A 27,098-nucleotide genomic window follows, 5' to 3' on the forward strand; every position below is an offset into this window, starting at 1 on the left:
AGTAACAAAATATAGAAGTATCATATCCACATATACTATGATCTATATTGGGGTATTATATTTTAAGTTAATGATTTGTGTAGGTGCATTTGTTTAATAGTTCTAATTCTTTCCATGGTTCATACAATTTAGTCTTAAGGTTTCTTTTTTATTTTTATTTTTTGACATGGATGCACATGGCATAGGCTAGTCTCTTAACACACTGTGTAGCTTAGGATGACATTGAACACCTGATCGTGCTGTATTCACCTCATAAGACATAATTATGGGCATGTTCTTCTCTACGTCAATTTTAAAATTATATATGCATTGTACATAATTTTATTTACATGCAAAACTGTACAGTTTAACATAATGTAATGATAATATAGAATATAAATATAATATATGATATCTCCAATTTTCTGAGGAACCTTCAAAATGATTTGCTGAGTAGCTTTACCAGTTTGCAATTCTACCAGCAATAGAGGAGTGTTCCTCTTTCTCCACATTCTCACCAACATGTGCTGTCACCTGAGGTTTTCATCTTAGCCATTCTGATTGGTATAAGGTAGAATCTCAGTGTCATTTTGATTTGCATTTTTCTCATGACTAAGGACTTTGAACATTTCTTTAGGTGCTTCTCAGCCACTCAAGATTCCTCTGTTGTGAATTCTCTGTTTAGTTCTATACCCCATTTTTTTATTGGGTTGTTTGGTGTTTTGGTGGTTAGCTTCTTGAGTTCTTTATGTATTTTGGATATTGGCTGTCAATCAGATGTGGGGTTAAGGAAGATTTTTTTCCCAAACTGTAGATTGCCAATTTGACCTAATGACTATGTCCTTTGCCTTACAGAAGCTTTTCAGATTCATGAGATCCCATTTATCAATTCTTGATTTTAGAGCATGAACAATTGGAGTTCTGTTTAGAAAATTCCCTCCTGCGCCAATGAGTTTAAGGCTCATTCCCACTTTCTCTTCAATTAGATTCAGTGTATCTGGTTTTATGTGGAGGTCCTTGATCCACTTGGACATGAGCTTTGTGCAAGGTGACAAATATGGTTCTATTTTCATTTTCTGCATACAGACAGCCAGTTAGACCAGCACCATTTATTGAAGATCTTTTCTTTTTTCCATTGGATAGTTTTGACTTCTTTGTCAAAGATCAAGTATCTGTAAGTGTGTGGTTTTATTTCTGGGTCTTCAATTCTATTCCCTTGATCAATGTGTCTGTTTCTGTACCAATATCGTACAGGTTTTATCACTATTGATCTGTAGTAAAGTTTGAGGTCAGGGACTTTGATTCTCCCAGCAGTTCTTTTATTGTTAAGAACTGTTTTCACTGTTCTGTTTGGTGTTTTTTTCTTTTTTCTTTTTCCTTTTCAGATGAATTTGAGAATTTCTCTTTTCATGCCTTGGAATAATTTTGTTGGAATTTAAATAAAGATTGAATTGAATCTGTAGATTGCCTTTGGTAGGATGGCCATTTTTACTATATTAATTCTGCCAATCCATGAACATGGGAGATCTCTCCATTTTCTGAGATCTTCTGTGATTTCTTTCTTGAGAGACTTGAAAGTCTTGTCATACAGATATTTTACTTGTTTGGTTAGAGTTACCCCAAGATATTTTATATTGTTTGTCATTATTGTGAAGGGAGTTGTTTCCATAATTTCTTTCTCAGCCTATTTATTATTTGTATAAAAATGTTACTGATTTAGTTGAGTTGATTTTATACCCAACCATTTTGCTGATGCTTATCAGCTGGAAACGTCTCTGCTAGAATTTTTGGGGTTGCTTATGTATACTATCATATCATCTGTAAATAGTGATCCCTTTATTTCTTCTTTGCCAATTTGTATCTCCTTGATCTATTTTTGTTGTTTTACTGTTCTAGCTAATATTTGAAGTACTCTATTGAATAGATATGGGGAGAGTGGGCATCCTTGTCTTGTCCCCACATCCCACAGTCAAAACTGTGACCCATAATTGTTCCTGTCTGAAGGAACTACAGAGACAGACATAGAAGATCTTGAGGAAAAGAAGTCCAGCAACAGACCCAAAGTCAGATCCAGCTTATGGAAAAGCCCCAAGGCCTGACACTGTTACTGAGGCTATAGAGCTCTCACAAAAAGAGACCTACCATGATTGCCCTCCAAAAGACCCAACAAGCAGCTGAAAGAGTTAGATGCAAATATTTGCACCCAACCAATGGACAGAAGCTGACCCCTGTGGTTGAATTAGGGATAAGCTGAAAGAAGCTGAAGAGGAAGGCGACCCTGGAAGAGTACCAGCAGTTTTAATTAACCTGGACCCCTGAAATCTCTCAGACACTGGACAATCTACCAGGAAGCATACACCAGCTGATATAAGTTCCCTAACATATATACTGTGGGGAGCCGACAGAAGGCGGCTATCATCCCTGCAGCCATCTTGAGCCATATACCCTGAAAAGCGACTTGATTACATCAGCCTACAACAGCTGAGCACACTCTGATAACATCTTGCTTTAGATACCCAGGATCTTCCCTTGGGTGTGTGAGACTTAAAGCTGTGATTTAGAGCCAAGACTTAAGCATGTGACTTAGAGATCAGATTTAGAGACAAGGCCTAAGGGTATGACTTAAAGGCATGACTTAGAGGTGTGGCTTAGAAGTGAGACATATAAAAGGCAAGAGGCAGACAGAAGAAAGCAACAGATTATTAGGCACTTGGAAGTACAACTTGAAACTAGGAATTAGGTTAGAGAGTACAACTTGGAGGTAGAATTAGGCATTAAGGAAGAAGACACGTGGACTAGAGAACTCAGAAGAAGATTATTAGGTATTAGGCACTTGGAACTTGGAGGCACTAGGGACTAGGAACTCAAGACTTGGGACTTGGACTAGGAAGAGAAACTGAAGAATAAACAGGATTGAATCACACTCTGTCTGGTCTCCATTCCTCACTCTCTCTCTCTTGCTGAACCCCGACCCAAGGACTGGAGCAGTTTGGGACAGTGCAGGCTCTAACAACTTAGCTCCCAAGGCTTTGGCAGTACAGGTTCCAACACTGACAGAGCGGCCCATGACATTTTGGCCCCCAAACGTAGGGCAGCTTGGGCTGCAACAATATACAGCAGAGGACTGCCAGGTCTGGGTTCATTCAAAGAAGATGCATTTAACACTCAAGAGACTGGAAGCCCCAAGGAGTTTAGAGGTCAGGAGGGGGGCGTGTAGTGGGTGTGGGGACATCCTTATGAAGACTGGAGAATGAGGAGGAGGTATGGGATGGGGAACAGCCAGGGGGTAGACCAGGAGAGGGATAAAATATGAAGTGAAAAAAAATTAAATAAAATTAATAAAGAAAAGAAAATTGATTGGACCTTGTTTCTGATTTGTGGGGTTGCACATAAAGACTGAATTCATTATGTCGAATAATTTTTTTTTTTAGTTTACAAGACTGGACTTGGGTCTGGGTTCTACAAGGGCAAACATGGAGTCATTTTGCAGTATAAAACCCAATTTCATGAGGCCTACTAAATGTTAAGGCCAGCCTTTGTACTGAGTCTACAGTGGCTTGCCAAGAATTGAGATAGGCTACTGGGATAGATATGAAACCTGAGCCTCTGAATTGGGTCTGAGATCTGGGCCCTAGCTAACCTGACTGTGTAGTTTTTTTTTAATCACTTTATTAGGAACAATTCCAAATGGGTTATAAAGAAAACTTAAAAATATGGAATGTTTCACAAACTTGCATGTCATTCTTGAGCAGGGGCCATGCTAATCTTCTCTGTATCATTCCAATCTTAGTATATGTGCTGCCAAATCTAGTAAGACTTAGTAGTCTTTAAAGATGGATTTAAATATATTCCAGGTCTCCTGAGTTAAGGTTGGATTTTGGGTCTTCTTCACTTGCCTACTGCTAGAGGTGGTATGGAATTGTTTCTATGCCTGCTGCCTAGTATCTTTGGTGTTAGCACATGTTTTGAATTGCTAGTACTATACTATAGCCTTGTGATGTAGAGTCTTACCTAAAGCATATATGTGTTATTATTGATCAAGGGGCTAGATGTGCAGGTGCTGATCCTAATACATCCATAGGTTCTAGGTCCTAAGCCACCAGGTTGGGACAGGTACGCAGGGCTGCTTCTTGATTTGGGTTCAAGAGAGATACTACAGCTCTATAATCTAGTGGGACAAACCTGTAGCCTCAATTTATGAGAACATGGAGTTATGAGGCACTAACATGAAAGACTAAGTCATAAGGATTTGACTGGCTTCAGGGAAGTCTATGACCTATGTCAATAAATGTCTGTCAGATATTTGATGCTGTGGATTCTAACATGGATATGGGGTGTGTCAGAAGCCTGGGGCTATAAACGCTAGCTCTGTCTTGATCAGGTCCAGAATATAACATTTCAGTGGCTAGTATATAGTTTACTACACTAGAGCCAGCTTGATGACTAAGGCAGTTATGCTGTGCTGGCACATTCTGGAACCTGGGGCCAGTGAAACCTGACAGGAGCTGAAAGAGGTCCAGTGCTCCATACAGTATGGCTCCAGGGATGGATTTGACTGGTGTGGTATGGACATAATCAACAAACACATACACAGAAAAATGGCAATTGGGTGAACTTGGCTCTATAATGGAGAACAGTACCTCAGATTCTTCATGTATTTACTATATATGGTTGAAGAGAGAGAAGGAGTTATTTCATATAGAGGAACATTCTCTACAGGAGAACAGTCTTCAGATCATAAATACCCACAGGTAGAAAGCTACAATAAACATTTTCTGTACAGACTATCAACATCAGCATGTGGACCAGATGAAAACTTTACCATCCTTCTAAAACTCACCTCTGAGGGTTGGAAGACATTGTCATTTTACCTTGTATCTGAAGCCAAGGTCCTTGACATGGATGGCTCATATCAACAGCACATATTCCTTCAGTATTTCACACACTTGAGGCTTTCATTGCTCCTGACCATACAGAGCCTCTGAAAACTAGAATTTGTCTGGCTATGGACAATGTAGAGACTGAATCTTCCTCAGACTTGGAGTTGAATATGAAGGAGTTGGCTTTGGTATTATAACAGGCCTGGAGACTTATTCCACAAAGATTAGAATCTAGAAACAGTACCTAGTTAGTATTTAATTTTACTAATTTAGTTAGTCTTTGTCAAACTGAAGTGTATTAGAATCACCTGGGAAATACGAACATTGACTAAGGAATTGCCTCCATCAGATTGGTCTCTGGGATTTTTTGTGAAATATTTTGTAATTGTTCTCTAATGTAGGCAAATCCAGCCCACTGTGGGCAGTGTCAGTCCCTAAGCAAGTGGCCTAGGGTTGTATAAGAAAGGTAGCTGAAAAGCCAGAGTAGGCAGACCAGTAAGCAAAATTCTTTTATGATCTTTACTTCATTTCCTGTCTACAGGTTTCTGCTTTGACTTCTCTTGATGATAGACTATAAGCTATGAAATGAAATAAACCTTTTCCTTCCCCATGTTGTTTTTTTGCCAATATTGTATCACATCAACTGAAGGCAAATGAAGATACTTGGGCTATCCAATAACAAAGTCTCAGGCAAGGTCTAAAGAACTGTGCTGATTTCCCTATTCTTTCTATATATAAAAACTCTTCAGAGTATGCCACCTGGGCTTGGGAAAAGTTGATACTAATGATTTTTCAATGGCCTTTCCTATTTGCTTGGGATGCATCTTTTCTTATCTCTGTGATATATTAGATGGTAGAATTTCTCATTTTTCTACGTAACTCTTGTGAAAGTAGTTTTATATGTAGATAATTGTTTCAATAAGTATTTATGTGGGAGCATAAGCTTTGAAATATTATATTTATTTTACTAACACAAGTCACCAGCCAATGAATTTTTATATACATAAATTTGTATCAGAAAATCACTTTGCATATTATTTGGGAAAGTTTGTTGATTTTGTACCTTACTTTTTATATGAAAATACCCCCAGAGTCTAAGAAGTGTTGGCTCACAACTTCCTGAAATTCCAGCTCTTAAGAATCTGTCGCCCTCTTCTGCCATTTTTGAGAAACTACACTCACATGGGCATTTTCCCTTCATAGACATACATCAGGCAAACAAATTTCAGTGAGTTCAATGCCAGCCTGGTCTACATAATGTGTTCAAGTCCAGAGAGCACTATAAAGTGAGATCCTGTCTATGAATTTAGAAAAAAAAATGGAATAAATTCTACTGCAGAAGTAATTTTCAGACAGCATAATATTTAATCTGTGGTATAGTTATGATTGATGAGCACTATATCTACAATGAAAAAGAACAATTAGGTCAGAAAGAAATAGAAAATGTACAATTTAAAGAGAACAAGAACTCTTCTATATTTAATGTTGTGGCTAAGATTATTGCAGAGGAAGATAGGATTGAGGAGTGGACTCCTAAGTGGCCACTACAGGAGGCTACAAATGTGATGTATGGATTATGTTGGAGACACCAAAATGTTAGAAATGCTAAAGCTGTGGGGAGCCGACAGAAAGTGGCTATCATCCTTGTAGGCATCTTGAGCCATATACCCTGAAAACAGACTTGATTACCTCAGCCTACAACAGCTGAGCACACTCTGATGACATCTTGCTTTAGATACCCAGCATTTTCCCTTGGGTGTGTGACACTTAAAGGTGTGTGACTTAAGGGTGTGACTTAGAGATCAGATTTAGAGACAAGACCTAAGGACATGATTAAAGGTGTGACTTAGAGATGTGGCTTAGAAGTTAGTCATATAAAAGGCGAGAGGCAGACAGGAAAGTTCAGAACAATTTGGAGTAACAGAGATTCAGACACTAGGATTAGGAGTAGGAGTAGACATTAGACACTAGGAAGAGAACAACTTAGAGTACAACTTGGAACTAGGAATTAGGTTTGACACTTGCAACAGAGAATTAGGCACTTGGCACTTGGAGAAAGAACTTGAAACTTGGAGGCACTAGGAACTAGGGACTAGGGACTAGGAACTAGGGACTTGGAGAGAAGAAGAGAGACTGAAGAATAAACAGGATTGAATCACACTCTGTCTGGTCTCCATTCTTCAAGTCCGATCTCACTCTCTCTCTTGCTGAACCCCGACCTGTGGACCGGAGTTTATTGGGGCAGTGTGGGCTAACAAGTTAGTCCCCAAGGCTTCTGGCAGTGCAGGTTCCAACATTGACAGAACAGTATGAGACATAAAGCCATAATTTTTCTGCCATGGAGAGCTGCATACAGGGCATGGAATCAGCCCAAGAGAGATGAATATTGCAGACAAAAAAGCTAGAGGGGCAGAGCTATTTAAGCCCTTTGACACTGGACATGAAATGCAAGATTTGATGATTTACAAGGTGGGTTATAATCTTATTTGCATCCAATGTTTCCTTACTAGGCTACCACATCTACTTTTTGAATGGTAATATATATTCTTTGATTTATATATTGGAAGTATGAGATTTACTTTTGTATTTTACAGAGGGTTAAAACTAAGAGATTCCCTTGAGTCTTAGGAGAGACTTTGGACATTTAAAGTGTTGGGATTGCAAAAATCTATAGGGAATTTAGAAGTAAAATGCATTTTACATTATGATGTGCCCATGATACTATGGAAGGCAGGGAGTGGAATATGACAGTTTGATAAGAATGCCTCCAAAAGTCTCATACACTTGAATACTTTGTCCTCAGTTAGTGGGTGGTGTCTGGGAAGGTTTAAATGGTTCAGCGTTGCTGACAAAGCATGTGACTGGGAATCAACTTTGAGAGCAAAACGCCTTGCATCTTTCAGTTTGCTCTCTCTGCTTCTTGTTTGCAATTCAAGATGTGAGATTTCAAATATTCCTGCTCCTGCTGCCAGGCCTCTTCCTGCCATGATGAACTCTTATCTTACTGAGATCATAAAGCTAAATAAACTCTTCTATAATTTGCCTTGGTCATGGTGTTTTATCACAGCAACAGAAAAGTAACTAATTAAACATAATCCCTGGGAATGCTTTTCATATAGACCCTAACACACAATATTAACAATGTTACTGCCCAGCATCCACATCCACACATAAATTAGATTACAACTGCCTGAAACTTCAGTTCTGTTGGATCTCTCTCCGTCTAGTATCCTTTGTGAGCAAGTATACTCACATACATATTTTCTCAGACACACACACACACACACCTTCAAAATTTTACTGGAAATATTAAAATATTAAATATTAAAATATGCTTATAATGCAGACTGTTGACAATGTTCTCAACACCTGTGTAATGCTCACCACTATTAGTAACATAGCTCCAAAGGATCTGTGGTCCTCTTCTGGTCTCTTTGGGCATCTATACCCACATGTACTTTTGGCTTCAGAGATAATGAATGTACATACATAAAGTAGTATTTCTTTTATGAGCTTAAAGCTTCAACAATGTTACATTTTATCCATTTTAAATTGTATCTATTTCTAATAGTCAACAATTATTTCATGGGTAGTCATACTAGGTTATTGGTAAGCAATGACTTCCATCTTATATCTTCAGTTTACCATTTAATCCACAGAATTTTACATATTGCACCTCATTAAGTTGCAAAATGGGAAGGAGTTTTTTAGCAAAGTATGCTTTACTATTTTTCAATGTAAATTTTTTCTGGAGTAAAGTGCCCTTTTGTTTGGTCACTGACTTCTTCAATTTATAACCATATTTCCAGTGTAGATGCACACATACATCACTTACATGCCCACAAATACACATGACACCCCTGAAGTATATCCATAAAGGAAAATGATAGCACCACTGTGACATATGGTTCATCTGATATGATTTGGCTCTTTTCCCTGAAAGAAATGCCGGTTGGGAACTGGATCTTTTCTGTTTGTTTTGGATAAATTAGGAGACCAATTATGAACATTTGTACAACATTTTAAAATTTATTCATGTTTTCTTTTCATTTTACAAACTTGTTTTATTTTCCTTTAATATGTAGATGTGTTGGACCAGTGCTAATGAATCATGGTTTAAAGGACCCAAACTTTGCTTGGATTGAAGCTTAATTAGTTCTTGAGTGAATAATTAAATTTCTAAAATCTCAGCTAACTTTATTGGCGAAATGGCAAAATGAGTGTAATTAGTTTCTCATCAACCTAAGAAAATATAAAAATATACAAAATACTTCAAAAGAGTGATTATTGTAACTCATTACCCAACACTGAGTGATCAACTTCTACTTCCTAGGACATCTTAGCATCTTCTAGCTTTTACTTTATTTTCACTATTTCAAACAATGTGCCTTATATATTAGTCTTGATTCATACATAGACATTGCATTTATCATCATAAGAAAATCACATTAACCAGAATTGAATTTGTTAATTAAATCAAATATACTGTATTTTAAAAATAAATATTTTATAAGGTTGGTTCTTTCTCCATAAATTATATTATGATTTTTTGTACTATAAATAAAGTCTTCTCTTTGTAATTTATACATTGTGTCTTAATCAGTGTTCTTTTTGCTGTGAATCAACACTATGACCAAGGCCACACTTATAAAAGAAATCATTTAATTGTGGAGTGGGACTTGCTTATAGTCCATGACCTTAATAGCAAAAAGTCAGGAGCACCCCAGTTCTTATGGCATTGTAGCAATAGTTGACAGCTACATCCTTACCTGTAAACAGAGAGAGAGAGAGAGAGAGAGAGAGAGAGAGAGAGAGAGAGAGAGAGAGAGGCACAGAGAAGCACAGGGAGAGAAAAAAATATACATACACAGAAAGAGAGAGAGAAAGAAAGAGAGAGAGAGAGAGAGAGAGAGAGAGAGCCATGACCATGAGCTTGTGAAACTTCAAGCCCCATTCCCAATTGCACAACTACTTTAACAAGACTAGTCTTCCTATTCATTCTACTCTTTTTTAAAGCAATTCCATGCCCTGGTGGTTACTAAGCATTCAACTCCATGAACCTATGAAGGCTATTCTTATTCAAACTACCATATGGTGCAATTGCATAAGAGCCAAAATTTACTGAAGAATAGATTTTATTTTGGAACATTCAGATATTATTTTAGGTTTTTTGTTCAAAAATGAAAAATAAGGCAAACAATTTTTCATACTTATGTTTTATATTAGGGCTTTAAATTACCAATTTTCAAATCATGTTAATGTTCTATACTTTTTTTCTATATGGAACTACTTATCCGTTCTGCTTATAATAGATCCATTATTTCTATTTTATAAATATTAAAACACTGAACTTAGTGTGTATACCTGCTTTAAATATGCATACATGTTCACTAGAACTTATTTCTTGGTGTACGCTTCCATATTCTTAGCTTACTATCTTATATATTACCACCATTTCACATTGTTTTGGAGAATGATTTTATGTTAACCAAGGTTCCTAGCAATCTTAATATCCAGACTTTTCTTATATTTGCATATTCTTTCCCATGAGCCTGAGAGTCATTTTAGTTAGAAAGTATTTGTGTTGTGTAAACTAGTACATATTTCAAAAGAAATATATGTGGAACAAATTTGCTAGCAGTAGTAGGAAAAATTGATGATGTACACAACCTTCTGATATGAATTTGTGGCTTTTTAACTACACCTTGACAGATGATTTTCTTTTGGGATTGGTGAGATGATATTATTTGAAGAGTGGAGAAAAAGCCACTGAGGTATGAAGACCATACCTCTTCACCGAAACTGGGTAATTTATTTCCCTCACTTAATCTTTTACAGCCAAAATAAAACAATGAAGATAATTCTGGATAGAGAATTGGACGTCAGATAGCAGAATACAGTAAATTTTGGTAATTAGGTTATGTGTGTGTGTGTGTGTTAGAGATTCAGAGTCATGATGCATAATTTTAGAGACACTTGTAAGAATATTACAGTTCAGAAAGGTTCCAAAAAAGATTACACTTTTGTTTGTTTTTATTTTTAATTAATTTATTTATTTACACTCCAGATTTTATTTCCCTCTCTGTCCACCCTCCGACTGTTCCATATCCCATACATTTTCCCTGCCCCCTGTCTCTGAGAGGATTTCTCCACCCCCCATCCCCATCCCACCAGACCTCTAAACTCCCTGGGGCATACAGTCTTTTAGGGGTTAGATGCATCTTCTCTGACTAAACTGAGACACCTGACACTCCTCCACTGTATATGTGTTGGGGGCCTCATATCAGCTGCTGTATGCTGCCTGGTTGGTGGTCCAGTGTCTGAGAGATCTCTGGGGTCCAGGTTAATTAACCAAATTACGTTTTTTAAATAAAAGTTTTTAATCTTTTAATGCTTCATAAAATTGTATAATGTATATTTATCATCTCTATCCACCATTACCTATCTCCAATTCCCATCTCACCCCACTTTTCTCTCAAATTCATGGCTCTTTTTTTCATTTTTTCTTGTTTTCACTATTAATAACCTCTAGTCCTGTTAGTGCTGCTAGCCTCAGCAAGCCTCCTGTAAGTGTTTGGCTGGGCAATCATAGTTTAATTGAGAATCTAAGATTTTATTATTTAAAATGAAGATATTCAGAATACTCCAATAATATTTTCTTAACCCAGGATCAGAAAAGTTCAACTTCTATCAAATTTCCACCTTTGTAATCCATTGTTTAAATGTGAAATTACTATTTCTTGTCTTTATTAAACAATGATGTGAATATTTCAACACACTCTGAAAGGAGGCTACTAAGATATGGAATCTTTACCTTCTAAATTATTAGAATCACAACTGAGATGTGAAACATTGTAAATATAATATATCCAGTACAAAATTTAATAATTATGAAAGAACATGGAATTTGAACATAAATTTGAGCTAAAAATTCTTCATATATTTTTCTTAATACAACTACAAATCAGTAGTCAAGAAATCTTTGGCAGCCCAAGATTAATGAATTTAATTATATTTATCGAATTTAGTCTTTCACCTGAGATTATTAGTGTTGTTTAAGTAGAAAACATACTTGCCAAATGAACTCAATTTTATGTATTATTGGCATTATTCATTGAATGATTGACACACATAATTTATATTCATTCATTTTTGACAAACACTAAAATGTAAATGAGGCCAACTCAATAATTAACTTGAAAACTCACACATTATAAGAAGTAACTAACAAAGTAGCAAAATTTAGTTGTGAACACTGCCAATGCTTTAAGTGTGTAAGCCACATTAATTCCTAGTGAGTGGGAGCTCACTGTATTACAATAGTAAAGTACATTTCCTTTTACTAAAATTCAAGTTTCTGTAACAATTACATGTTTTATTTGGAAATTAATATGAATTCTGAATGAAAGCTTGCAAGGATTTTAAAAGTATTTTTCCAGATGACATCAGCTTTCTAAAGTTTAGTGTTTAACCATTTCACCTTCAGAAACTTTAGAAAGTTTCAATACTTCATCATTACTGCTCCCTTATTTCAGATACTAACACATGGAAATATATGAGAATCAAACAGTATATGATATATTTCACTGGATATAATAGGTGAAAGAGACATGATAAAGATGAGCCCTAGATTTTGGGTTGCAATGTGGAGTGACTGTCTGGAAATCAGCGAAATAATAGAGAATATAAGACAAAAAAAGAGAAAGAAAAATAGACAAAAAATTGTGTTAAACAAAATCTCAAATTGGTCCTTTATATATGATTTGAAATACTTCCTTTACTAATAAGTGGAGAAGGCAGGAATGCCACTGAATATTCAGATGTGTTTATAAGAAAGATCTGTGTCAGGGAGATGCATTTTCTGAGTTAGTGCTACTTTAATTACAGATTGCAAGCATAAGGATAAATCAGAATCATTTTCAAAAGACTGAAAGAAGGCTGAAGAAATTGTTCAGCAGTTAAGAGTGCTTGCTGTACAAAGCATGTGGATCAGAATTCAGCAGTTGAAAAATGATTGCCTATGTAAACATGAGGACCAGAGTTTAGGTTCCAGAACCAATGTAACCATCCTTGCATGCTCCTAAACATGCCTGTAACTCTAGCATTGAGTAGCATGGAGATGTGAAAACTTGCTGGCCACAATTCTACCCCCCACCAAATATGAGCTCTTAACTTACAGAGGAACTCTGCCTCCAAAGGAACACAGTGAAAAAGTGTTACAAAGGATGCCAGACTCCCTCCTCTAACCTCCCTCTGCATATCTGCATGTGGATGCAGACACCTGAGCATACACCTACTTATATAACATTCATATACCACACACACACACACACACACACACACACACACACACACACACACACAGAGGGTGGGGAGAAACTATAATGTGAAGAGGAGAAATCGATGCATTAGGATTGAGGTTGTCTTAGTAAGGAAAGTTGAGATGGAAAATGAGACACATGAAGGACAATTAACATGAATAAAGGGAATTAAAGAAAGTGCCACAGAAACTGAGGGTGCAAAATAATTCAAGGTAATCTTAAGTTTAAGATTAGTATTTGTATATAATAAAGATAATTAACATTTATTGAATGATTATTTTTCTGGCACAGAGTAGTTAATCAGAGTTGAAACACTCTAAAAGCTAAATGTTATTATTTCACACTATAAATAGTAAAACAGATGTAGAGAAGGTAAGAAGCACACTCAAATTAACACAAGTGGTGACTAATGTATGTGGAACTGGAATCAAGTTAATATGTATACAGAAACTGTAAATTCAGAGCATGAGGGACATTTTATTCCCATGCTCTAAAGAATGCTTATTGAACTTTGTCTTACACACAAAGTACAAACAAGGATTTATCAAAGCAGAAGAGATCAAATGTTTGTTTTCTTCTGCAAAAACATTTAGAGTTTTATTGTATGATACAATGATCCCAGCTTCCCTGGAGCCCAAGAATTGGATGAATCAGTCAAGGAGCCTTGAGTGACGAGGCACCAAAGTAAATGATATCATAAAAGTGACAGTGGTTAGATTTGACATTGTGTAGAAAAACTGCAATTCATTATTCCTTTAGGGAGTTAGACTTCCTGCGACCTTAGTTTGGGAGTTTTAACTGAAGTCAATTCCATCCTCAGCTACACTGGGGCTGCATAAACTAAGCAGATGAAAAAAAGTGCCATGTTCAACTATGCAACAGATTGATTGGCATTGGCTTCCTTTATGTGTAAACTCCATTAGTGGAAAAATCTTTTCTAAATCTGTAGTCTTGTCATACACTGGGCTGTTGATTCTCCTCTACTATCCCCCTGATCGGTGGAAATTATGTTATTCTGCTAAAATACTATGTCTGTAATTAATATGTTCATATACTTTGTCACAGATTTCAGGTGATCATTTGGGTAATTTTAAGTAATGAAGAGTTATTTGAATTAAGAAAGCATTGCATATTCAGGCATTGTTTATTCCTCAATATGCTGATAATCATAAGGATCACTGTTAAGATGGATTTAAAAATATTTAAACATATTGGACAATCTACTATGCTTAAAATTACAGTTTATTGCAGGCAACAGAAACAAAGTAGAATCAGTAAAGAGAGCATGTACAGAGGAAGGACTTCCAGGAAAAGAGACATGTTAGTACTTACCCTTTTCCTGTATCATTGTAGGGATAGTGCTTAATATGTTCAGCACCCAGAAGTTTCCAAAAACAATCTGTTCTCTGTGATCCCAAATGCATAGACTGTTATAGATCTGAATTAAGTAGACACTAGGGACTTTGGGGAATTTCCCTTGTTTTATATGTTTATAATTAAAAGTCCATTAAGTCACACTGATAAATAGATGTGACAAAGTAACTCAGGGCTCATCATGTATTTTGCATATACAGATACTATGGACTTCTTTCTGAACTCAAGAAATGTGGAAATTTTATCATCAAATTATTTCAAGTAATGTTTAATATAGACAGAGTAAAGAGAACTGTAATCAATCTGGCAAGATGGGGCCATGAAAACTTCACTGAAAAACTGAAGTGTTCTTGATAGGAAAAAGTATTTTTAGACATTGACAAAGAAAACTTAATTCCATTTTTTCCAGGTAGAGTTCCTACTTTTTATTAAGCACCCTCAAAGGTAAACAATACCTCTCTTTGGCATTAGTGGATATATTTGTTCCAGTAAGATTGCATGTATGGAGAACAGCAATGTCCACAGTGTTCTCTTAACACAATTAAATCAGACTGTCTCAAAGGCAGCTTTCATGATATCTTCTCTGTTGAGGGGGCATGTATTACATGCTTAGATACTACTTAATTATCAATCAGCTTTAGCAATGTTTGTTCCAAGATACTGTCTAAACCATCTTTTGTTTAAAGCACACACACAGAGACAGACAGACACACACACACACACACACACACACATTAGCATCAATGCATGCATAGCACATGCAAAATTCTAACCTCAGACATGAAATCATAGGGCTTCTGTACCTTTGAACTTTACTGGTCAATTCCAACTCCTATGGATGTCAAAATGACCCATTATTCACAAAGCACCAGGCTAGATTATGACTAAATCTCACAGTCTAGCCAGTACAACGTGTACAGTCATAGAAAGGGGCTGCACTCAGGTCCTCTCCAATAATGGCAAGCACATAGATAAAAAACTATAATCTGTCTCACCTGTATCTAGTCTCCTAGTTTTGAAACTACACATTGTAGCCTGTGAAATAAAGCTTTTGGCTTCTGCCAAGTGCTGATTTTCAAAAGATCAGGACAGACACTGTAGTCTATGGCAAAGTCTTATACTATCTTTTTCTGCCTTACTGAACAGAGGGTAGAGTACTGTTCTTTAGTCTGCTGTTTGAAGTTGGGAGATGGGGAAGTTGGTAGAGCACTCTGCCACAAATCCTGATAAAAGTCTCTTTTACTTGCCTGGTGGAAGCCTGGATTTCACTATAGCAAGACTGTCTCAAAGTTTTAAGCCCAAGACCTAGAATTAATTCTCTCTCCCTTTGCCAAGCAAGTTATGTGATAATGATATCGTTTTCCATCTTAACATTTTTTCAGCATATCTTTTGCTATATAGAAATCCAAGCATTTGTAACTCCCCAAGCTTCATTAGTATCTGTAAAGGTAATCTGGTGCATGGATAGATACTAAACTTATCTGTGTAGAGAAATCAGCAGAGAACATTACTAAGGCACCATCTTGCTCTGCTTTTCTGAATTTAAATAAATTTAAACAATTACATCACAAAGAAAATCAACCAAAAGGAAGTAAAATTTCAAATGAAGCTTGATTTGAATGCATATGTACTTAGCTACATTTACATGACAATTAAATGAATAAAATTATTATATAGATCAAACATGCAAAAGATCCATATTAAGTTGCAAATATCTTTCACTAAGGAAATGTAGAATTTTTTCTAAATAAAATTGATGGAAACACATTAGTAATATGGTAATTTGTAGAAATAATTTAGTTTTCAGAATGAGCTGGGGGTTTAATATATAACAGTGGTTCTTACTGAATTTTATGATTAATAACTGGAAACCAATATATTAATTATGCATATGAAATTTTGAAAAAAGATTAAAAAATCATTTCATTAAAGATGCTATATTTTGATCATTTTATAGCTAATATATCAAAAAAGTAGAAAATAGAAAGTTTAAAACAGCAGTAATTATAAAGACACTAAAAATGATCATGGTGAAGGATATGTAATTAACAAAAACATTTCTTTTTAGAAGGTAATGTAAGATGTTAACAATGAACATGTAACCATTTGTGTTATAGTATCATGTTTGTTTTATAGTTATTGGGGAACTTGCTACTTTGACAAAATGGGCTTTATTAGCAATGTAATCAATAAGTGAATTATAATACTCATCTGGGAAATCAAATTCTAGCATATTGGTCTTAAGTCCAATCAGTTCATTTTAAAGAATAAAGAAATTGGGTATCTCTAGATTTTGCTGACCAGAATTATTCTCCACACATTACAATGTGCTGTAGGCTTAATTTGCTGATTACCCTCCACATACTCTTAATTGAAAGGTTTGCTGCTGGAGCCTCATTAATTGAGTTGTTTTAAATATTTTTAAGGTTAATTTATTTTTATTCTATGTGTATGGTTAGTTTTCTTCATTTATGTCTGTTAATCATGTACATGAAATGCCTTAAAATGCCAGATGAGGTCAATGATCCACGGAAACTGAAGCTACAAATGATTGTTACCTTCATATTGGCACTGGGAATCAAATCCGTTTTCGTTGGAAGAACAGCCAGTAGTTGTAATCACCGAGCTATCTCTCTAGCCCAACCAAGTTGGTTTAAAAGAATATCTGATGGATTGATTGGTATCAGATTTAATGTATAATGTATAAAACTCAAACTCCTTTGAATCTTAACACTTCATATATGTTCTATTTAACATTAAAGAAAATAAAATTTGTAGAAAGGGGACAGAACTGGAAACTATGATACTGAGAGAAGTAAACCAGGCTTGGGATTACAAATCCCTCAAGTTTTCTTTCATATGAGAATCTTATATTTGACATTTTAGATCTCTTTGTTTAAGTTGCAATGAGTCCAACTTTTATCATTGATCATAAAAGATTCTCTTTGCAATGAAAACAGAGATTTATGGGACCAAAAATGTTGAGAATAAAAGATGGCTGTATTCTCAGTTCTAAACAATGTATCTATAGATCCTTTTAAGGCCCAGTGACATCATGGAAGAGAGGATGTAAAGAATGTAAAAGTACTATGATAGAAAAATGAACTCTATTTCCTGGACATTGCATAGTCATTCGAATCATAAACTCACAGCAGCTGAAGTTACCTGTACTAGACCTGCACATAGCTATCAACAGTCAGCCATGAATTAAAGAGTTGTATATAGGTCTTTTATCTCTCCCTGCTTAGCTGTTATTTATAAATGCATGTTAGGACAGGGGTAGTCATTGTCTTCAGTTGCACACCTACTAGTAAGTCCACCAGACTTCAATCAATGGTTCCACAGCCATGATTTTGCAGATAGCATTGGTTAAGTTCAGTAGGTCACAACACAATCAGGTATAACTTTGAGAAAGGGACTTGTAGGGGGAATCAGGAGTATAGATAGGAATAGGACAAAGATAAGGGATGGTGGGGTGAGAGTTGCCAAATATGAAATTATCAAAGTTTATAGAAAATTTTGAATCCTAATCTTGTTTGTATATTTACATCTATGCTAAATATTCCACTTTTGCTAGTGCTCAGCAGGTAGCCTTTTGTTGCTATTCTGATTTGTTCAAATGTTAATTCTGTTTTCCAAATTATGATGATATGTTGAAGCAAAAGCATATGGTCAGAAATATTACAATAAATACATCACTGTTCTGGACTTCAGATGACATAAAGAGGACTTAAAGGGAAAACTATTCCACCAGAATGCAATTATTATGTTGTTTGATTATGTGATGAACATTTCTATCTGACATCAGTTACTTATTGTGCCTAACCATAACCCATAGTAGTGATTTCTAGTACAACTCATAAAATCAGTGAAAAAATGGTTATATTCACTAATAAAAACAGTGAAAAAATGATGCATGTAGCTTTTGCTACCCTGCCTTGTGTTCCCAGGGTTGAACTCCAGCACCTGCCCAGGAGATATCCACAGATAAACACACACACACACACACACACACACACACACACACACACACCAGTTATTCTTAAAATGCTTTGGCTAACAATGACTGTGAATACCTAATTCTCCCCTTGCTACTCTAGGCCCAGTTCTTATATTACTGATTGTACTGTCTCCCTCCAAGAATGGTGGAACTTATGTCTCCCTGCTTCTGCAGGTACCTAGAAGTCTGGCCTCTTCTGCCCATCTATTGGCCTTGGACATCCTTATTGATGGATTAAGAACCAATTGGGGAACAGGACCTTCAGCATCAGTATTTGCAGATTCCTGATTAAATCTTAGTATCAGAACCACTCCCTACAACAAAGGCACTTTGCTCCTAAACATATAAAAAAATTTCTGAGAAGTGTTTTTATTTAATTTTATTTTTTGTGTATGAGTGTTTTGCCTGCATGTATGTCTATGTATTATGTACATGTCTAGTGTTCTCAGATGGCAGAATATGGTGTCAGATCTCCTGGGATCAGAGTCACAGACTGTTGTGAGCTGCTATGGGGGTGTGGAATTCTAACCCAGGTCCTCTGAAAGACAAGCCTAGTGCTCTTAACCACAGTAACATGCTTAGGACCTTGAAGCGTTTTACTATATAGTAAGTGGGTACCCTGAAAATTTGCTTTTTAAAGAAGTTTCCAATCTAGTTTCTAGTCTCAACTAGAGATTAATTTGAAATGCAGCCCACTGTACTAGTCACTGTTCTACTGTTGTAAAATGACCCTCTGATTAATACAACTCTTAACAAAACAATGCATGTAATTGAGGATTTGACTACAATTTCAGAAGTAAGTTCATTATCATCATGATGGGGGACATTGAAGCAAAAAGCCAGCCTTGGTGATGGAGTAGTAGTGAAGAGCATTGCATCTTGATCCACAGGCAGCAGGCAGAGTGAAATGTTTGCCCTGGTATGAAATATTTGAGAAAACCAAGCCCAGGCCCAGTGACACACTTCCTCCAATAAGGCCATACCTCCTAATCCTTCTTATTCTTCAAATATAGTACAACTCTCTGGTGACTAAGCATTCAAATATATAAGCTTAAAAGGTCATTTTTATTTAAACCACCACACTGATTGCCTCACTCTGCATTGAACATTTGTGTTACATCTGACACTTATTATTTTGTCTAATGATAATACAAAACATGTGCCAGGAATTGAGCTATTGAATATAACTTCATATCTTTATCTCTTTTAAAGTTCACTCCATGAAAAACTATAGAAATACGTCTTTTTTTACAACATAGAAGCTGAAGATAAGATTTAAATAAGTTTTCTGATCCCAGATTGCTAACGATAGTAAAAGCTCAGGAGAAATTGAGGAAAGTGAAACTATAAAGTAGCAGATAAACTTTAGTCAATACCAAAGGAATACTACAAATAGAACATGCTATCAAGAATGACAGTGGGCCACATGAATGAGAATACTTCAGAGTATAGCTGTTGTTCTTAGATGGGATGAGCTGGAAAGTTTCAAGCCAAGTAGATGTGTTCAGTCTATATCTTTTAGGCTAGATGATCTTATTTAGTGGGAATCTGAGACCATAATACTATGGAGCCTTTACTCTCTTGTGTCTCTGTTCAGATCCATCCATCTGTATGAAACAATGTATTTGTAATGCCTATACCTCAAATATGTGAGCATGCAAGCTATTTATCAAACTTATCCCTCAGTTCTGAATGGATCTAGATATTGTAAGGAATGTTTTTTCTAGATATTGTAAGGAATGTTGGATGATCTTGTGCCCAGAACCACCCTCACCTTGAAAAGGGGTTCTGAGGAAAGAGTGTTTGGGAACTGTGAAAAAAATTACTGGAAGTCAATCAAGAGGTGCAAGCTGACAGCTCTGTGTTCTGCTCCTGCTGGCTCTCCAGATAGCTCTTTAAGATAACTCAGCTCACAGACCAAAGCCCAGTCTTGTATTTACATATCAGTTCAATTGTCCACCCCAGGTTCCTTTTTGAATATCTTCATTAATCAGCACTTTATGACCTTAGTTCCTTGATTCTTAGAAAAGACAGCAAATACATTTTAACATGCCAATTAAGTTCAGATATTTGCATGCCTTTGTAAGCAGATACAATAAGTGAACTCTATGGGATCCTGTCCTGAAATTACCAATCCCACTACACCTGGGCCTAAATTTTCTTTGTCCCAGGATGAGCTTGAACTCAAGAATCTGCCTGCCTTTGAGACTAAATAAATATGCAACACAACTGCCACATGAATTATCTTATATGAAATAAAGTTCCAGGTGTACAAAAAATTATTCTCAGAAAGAAATATTGACGTGATTTTACCTCACTGGGTGATGATTGAGGGCTTGTCCTCAATTGAGGACTGCCAACTTTGAGAAGCTCTAACCTGCCAAGTTAGAATCCTTGAACACATGGTTTGTGAATTTTGTTACACACACACACATACATACACACACACACACATACTGTATATATAATGAGTAAAATGCATATGCATATTTAACTTAGATAAATAAAATACTTGGATTAACATTAAAGAATACCCATTTCCAGTCTTTGCTTTAGAACTGTATTCATAGTCATTCCATCTGTAAAGGTTACATTTGACTATTTTGTGATATTTTTATTGTATATGTTTAGTTAGTCTTTTATTGCTGTGAAGAACCACTACAGACAAACAAACTTCACACAAAAGAGAGCATTTACTTGTGATTTTGCTGACAGTATCAGATTATAAAGTCATTATCATAATGTGGAGAGTATGGCAGTGGGCAGATAGGCATGGTGCTGGAGAAGCAGCTGAGAGCTTTACATCTTGATCCAGAGGGACCTACAGTAAGCCTAGCATGGGTTTTTGAAACCTCAGAGCCCATCCCCAGTAACTTATTTCCTCCAAGAAGGCAACACCTTGTAATACTTATTGTATATCTCAAGCAGTTTCACACCCTGGTGACTAAGTATTCAAATACATAAGCCTATGGAAGCCTTTCAAACCACCACAGTGTACTAAAATTGACTTCAAGTACTGGAAAATGCTTTGGGTACTTAATGTGATAACACTGCTATTAAAAGCTGAAGCTCAAGTTCCATACTTTTGCACTTAAACTGACAGCCAGCATCCAAAATAATCTTTTATATTAATTAAAAATGTATTTAAGCCAGAATAAAACATTCTTTCATTTTAAGATATTATAAAATAATGGCAACTCCCATGTATGTATTTATAATTAACCTAAAATAAGAGGCAATTTCTAAGAAAATGAAAGCATTGATTTCACAAACAGAACCATTAGAGAGACTTTGGTAGTCCTTGACATTACCAACAGAAAAGAGACAAACTAGAGAATATTATGAAAACTTGAAACAAAATATTTTCCCAACAACTGAATAGTTTAATACATATGGTTCACTTTCTATACATACTAGTCCACAAATTTCTTATTGTCCATTTGCAGTTATTTCTCCATATACTTTATCAATAACATTTTAATTGAAGCAGACCATTTCCTCTCATGGCAGAGTGAGAAAAGAATTGCTGCTGCATGAGGACATTTTGAGACGTGGTGTAATTCTGACTCATGTATACTGTAGTAGTAGACTAATGGTTAAAGTAACATTGAGAAGCAAAGATTTGTCCTCATTTCACATCTGCCATCTAATTTTCAGTTACATTGCATAGAGGAACTTAATAGTATATGTCTTGTCTGTGGGGGGAAAGGTGATCAGAATGAAATAGAGTTGCAGAGGACAGTTCAGACTGAGACTCAGAAAAGTCAAATTAAAACCTATCTGGTTCACTTGGGAGGCAGAGGCAGGCAGATTTCTGAGTTCAAGGCCAGCCAGGTCTACAGAGTGAGTTCCAAGACAACCAGGACTACATAGAGAAACCCTGTATTGAAAAACCAAAAACCAAAAACCAAAACCAACCAAACAAACAAACAAAAAAACAAACCTATCTGGTTGAGTAGGATGAGTGTGAGAAAAAGATATCTGTTCATGACTTCTGAATACATGAACACCTTGCTGATGTTTATGTGGAACCATGGTAATTTATATCAGGTAGACTTCTTCTCCTGTCCAAAACCAACCAAACAACAAATAAAACAAAAAATATTAAAATGCCCAACTCAAGCCCAGACTGATTAATATTATTTGTTGTATTTTGTGTTTTTAAAAGATCTATCCACCTTTTGATATATTAGAAATGTCTCTTGAAAATATGCTTGTCTCGTTTTCTTCCTAAAGCAAGAATGCTTTCTCCATAGAGACTAAAAGTTTGTACTTCGCTGTAAAATGGCATATTTGAAAAGAACCATGGCCTTCCGGTCTGGGCCAGAGCACTGAGCAGATGTTGGGTGGCAGCTCTGTCCCCAACATCCAAGAACCCAGAGGAAGCAGGGATCCCAGGCGCTCTAACTCAGGCAGTATCTTAGGTAAGCAGACAGCAGGGCCCGCCCTAAACAGGGAGTAACTGGGAACCAAAAGGACCCAGGAAGTCACTCCTGGCCTGGAACACTGGTTCCTTCCCGTCTGGGCCAGAGCACTGAGCAGATCTTGGGTGACAGCTCTGTCCCCAACCTCCAAGAACCCAGAGGAAGCAGGGATCCCAGGTGCTCTAACTTGGACAGTGTCTTAGAAACTAGTTCTCAGATCTGAGGCCTGGATCAGACCTCTGCCAGGTCTGCTGTTGTGTGGACCCCGGATTCCACCTGAGACATACTGGAGGGTCCACTCAATCCAGAGCCACAGAAGAAAAAATGAACTCAGAGCTTCAGACAACATATCCTGAGATATTCTAGAGGAGACACTGCACCCAGAACAGCAGACACCTAGCTGGACTACTACCTTGGAGGCACCATATCCTGAGGCATCCTAGAGGTACCACTATAATCAGTGCAGCTGGAAAAGATCACAGAGACATCTGGACCCCTAGGAGATCAGACACAAGCTAGATAACTAGAAAGGCAGGCCTCAGTCAGAGACAGCAAGTACAGGCAGCACTAGAGTTAACCAGATGGCAAAAGGCAAGAGCAAGAACGTAAGCAACAGAAACCAAAATTACATGGCATCATCAGAACCCAGCTCCCCCATCAGAGCAAGCCCTGAACAACCCATCACATCAGAAAAAGCAGGAAACATAATTAAAATCACTTCTCATGATGATGATAGAGGGCTTTAAGAAAGACATAAATAACACTCTCAAAGAACTTAAGGAGAGCACTGGTAGACAGATAGAAACCCTTAAAGAGGAAACACAAAAATCCCTTAAGGGATTGCAAGAAAATGCAACCAAACGGGAAAAGGAATTAAACAGAACCATGCAGGATCTAAAAATGGAAGTAGAAACAATAAAGAAATCACAAAGGGACAATACCCTGGAGATAGAAAACCTAAAAAGATCAGGAGTCATAGACACAAGTATCACCAACAGAATACAAGAGATGGAAGAGAGAATCTCATGTGCAGAAGATACCATGGAAAACATTGACACACTGTCAAAGAAAATGCAAAATACAAAAAGCTACTAACCCAAAATATACAAGAAATCCAAGACACAATGAGAAGGCCAAACCTAAGGATAATAGGTATAGATGAGGGGGAAGACTCCCAACTAAAAGGACCAGTAAATATCCTCAACAAAATTATAGAGGAAAACTTCCCTAACCTAAAGAAAGATGTCTATAAATATACAAGAAGCTTACAGAACTCCAAATAGTTTAGACCAGAAAAGAAATACTTCCCGCCATATAATAGTCAAAACATCAAATGTACAAAACAAAGAAAACATACTAAAAGCAGTAAGGGAAAAAGGCAAAGTAACATATAAAGGCAGACCTATAAGAATTACACCAGACTTCTCACCAGAGACCATAAAAGCCAGAGGATCCTGGACCAATATCATACAGACCCTAAGAGAACACAAATGCCAGCCCAGACTACTATACCCAGCAAAACTGTCAATCATTATTGATGGAGAAACCAAAATATTCCATGACAAATCCAAATTTACACAGTATCTCAACACAAGTCCAGCACTTCAAAGAATAATTGGTGGAAAACTCCAACACAAGGAGGGAAACTAAAACCTAGAAAAAGCAAGAAAGTAATCTTCCAAAAACCCCAAAAGAAGATAGTTACACAAACATATCTCCACAGATGTTAGCCCAAAAGCTTGGATTAGCGAAGACTCAACCCACAGACCACATGAAGCTCATGAAGAAGGAAGACCAAGAGGGGATGCCTCAGTTCTACTTAGAACGAGAAACAAAAATGCTCAAGGGAGCAAATAGGGAAACAAAACATGGAACAGAAACTGAAGGAGGGCCCATCAGGAGACCATTCCACCTGTACATCCCATGTACAGCCACCTAATCTAAACACTGTTGTGGATGGCTGGAAGTGCATAATGTGAGGAACATGATATAGCTGTCTCCTTAGAGGTCAGCCAAAGACTCACACACTCAGAGGACAATGTTCACAATTAACCACTGATATGATCAGGGGTTTCTCAATGGAGAACTTAGTGAGAGGACTGAAGGAGCAGAAAGGGTTAGTGACCCCAGGTGGAAAGCAACAATACCAAACAACCAGAGCCCCCCCAGGGTCTAAACCACCAGCCTGGGAACACATAGGGAGGGACCCAAGACTCCAGAGGTATATGTAGGCGAGGATGGCCTTGTCGGACATAGGTGAGAGAGGAGTTTCTTGGTCCCATAAAAAAAAATGAACACACAGGGGGGGGGGGGAATGTGAGGGCGGGGAGGGGATAGTGAGGGGGGTAGGTGCGGTCACTGCCTCATAGAAGCATGAGGAGGGGGATGGGATAGGAGGTTTCTGGGTGGTGGGAGGAAGTAGGCTAAGGGGATAAAATCTGAAATGTAAATACTACAACCAATTTTAACAAGTGGGAAAAAAAGTCTTCAGAACCAACATCTTTAAAAAAAATGTCAGCCCCCTGGGGGTGGGAAAAATTTTTCTGAGAATTGTATATTGCAGAATACACAGCCTTGGTGTATCTACTCATCAAGCATACTGAGCAGACCTGCCCAAACCTCTGATGCCCTGGAATTCCATCTGGATTCGGTGAAGACACAGCATCAGAGGCTTATCAACTTACTCTTCCCCCAACCCCTCTTCTAAAATCTCAATGCCCTTAATCAGCTTGAAGAAGTTAAAGAAGAGTCAGCGCCTCTATTCCCTGAGCTTGGGGACTAATGTGGTTAACAATGGTCTGTCTTTCTAGGGACAAGTAGTGGTTTTGTTGGAACAGGGGGGATTAGCTAGGACTTCTTGCATAGCCATAACCTATTGGTAGAAATCTGTATAATTATTATCAAGATGAAGTTATAATTTCTTAAATGGTACAAAATTTACTTTGATCTCAAATTTAAGGTTTTCATTGGTATGAGCCTCTTATTAACATAAAAATGAGATGAATATTGATACGCTTACGGGCATTGTGCCTGTATAAAACATTTAGGAATACAATGCCTAGACCCAGCCCTTTTTTAACTTTTTTAACTGATTTGGGATGGTTAACCTATGAGTTAAGGGACTATAGCAAATTCATGGCTTTGAGTTTATTGTTAGGAGGTTTCCCATATTTTATTTAGAAATAGCTGAGAGGAGTGAACAGACAACAGTCCTGGTTACCTTACATGGATAGTTGGTTTTCAAAACATCAGAAGTCCATAGAACTGACGCTACAAATATTTATATATTAATGTTCATATTGATTAGAGACCTGTCTGCTCCTGACAGCTTCCTGTCGTGGATTCTAAGAAGAAATTGAGCATCCTTGGAGTTACTCCAGTTGTGGTGAGACAGCCACTAGGCAAGAATTGCCTCTCTCCATCTACAGACAAATTACTGTCCAGAAAAGGACACACATGCAGAATAGTCGACTGATTATATCTGCCTAGACAGAGTAATCAGTCCTTAATTATCCTGCATCACCAAGGTCTGTCAGATGATTCTGGGCCAGAAGGCTGAAGATTTGATGCTCCAACGTTCGGTAGTATAGGGACTTTTCAGGTGTTCAGAGGTCTCTATAAATTGGCTAAGTTTTAGAAGCTATGCTTTGTGCTTCCCACAATTATAGTTAACTCAGTCATTCTGGATTTCTGACAGGGTTGAAAACTTATAGCTATTTACCATAAGAGAAAAGATTTGAGTGGATGGTCATCAGCTGACATTCATCCTAAAGCCAGGTTCAGAACTAAATGTTTTAGTTAGGATAGATGACAGAGGTGCTAGTTAGTCAACAAAAGGATGGACTGGGTATTAGGACTATCCTGTACCTCACTGGTACAAATTGGCATAATTATGCTCTCATTGTATTTTGAGAGAAAAGTTTCATTTTAACAGGAAGGGTGATGTGTAGGAGGAGCTAAGGTAGGAGGAGTACTGAGAGGAAGAAAAGGAGTAAGAGGAGGAGAAGAAGAAGGAGAGGAGAAGCTAGGTGATGAAAGAGAGAAAGAGGGGGGAGACAGGAAGGCAGATATTCATGTATCTCCACCAGTCAAAGATAGTTGTTATATCTAGGTTGGTCAG

The 27,098-nt window shown here is 37.0% G+C and overlaps 1 non-coding gene and 1 pseudogene across 1 annotated transcript; one reads left to right on the top strand and one right to left on the bottom strand.

Annotated features, from left to right (window-relative positions):
- The window catches only part of LOC117694932 (rho GTPase-activating protein 7 pseudogene), a 178,686-nt pseudogene that overhangs the window by 64,920 nt on the left and 86,668 nt on the right, over positions 1–27,098 (top strand).
- On the bottom strand, positions 3,687–3,793 carry LOC117695694 (U6 spliceosomal RNA). The gene has a single exon (XR_004604718.1). It is a non-coding gene; the product is annotated as a U6 spliceosomal RNA (small nuclear RNA).

The sequence above is a fragment of the Arvicanthis niloticus genome, chromosome X (assembly GCF_011762505.2).
Source record: "Arvicanthis niloticus isolate mArvNil1 chromosome X, mArvNil1.pat.X, whole genome shotgun sequence".
NCBI lineage: Eukaryota > Metazoa > Chordata > Mammalia > Rodentia > Muridae > Arvicanthis > Arvicanthis niloticus.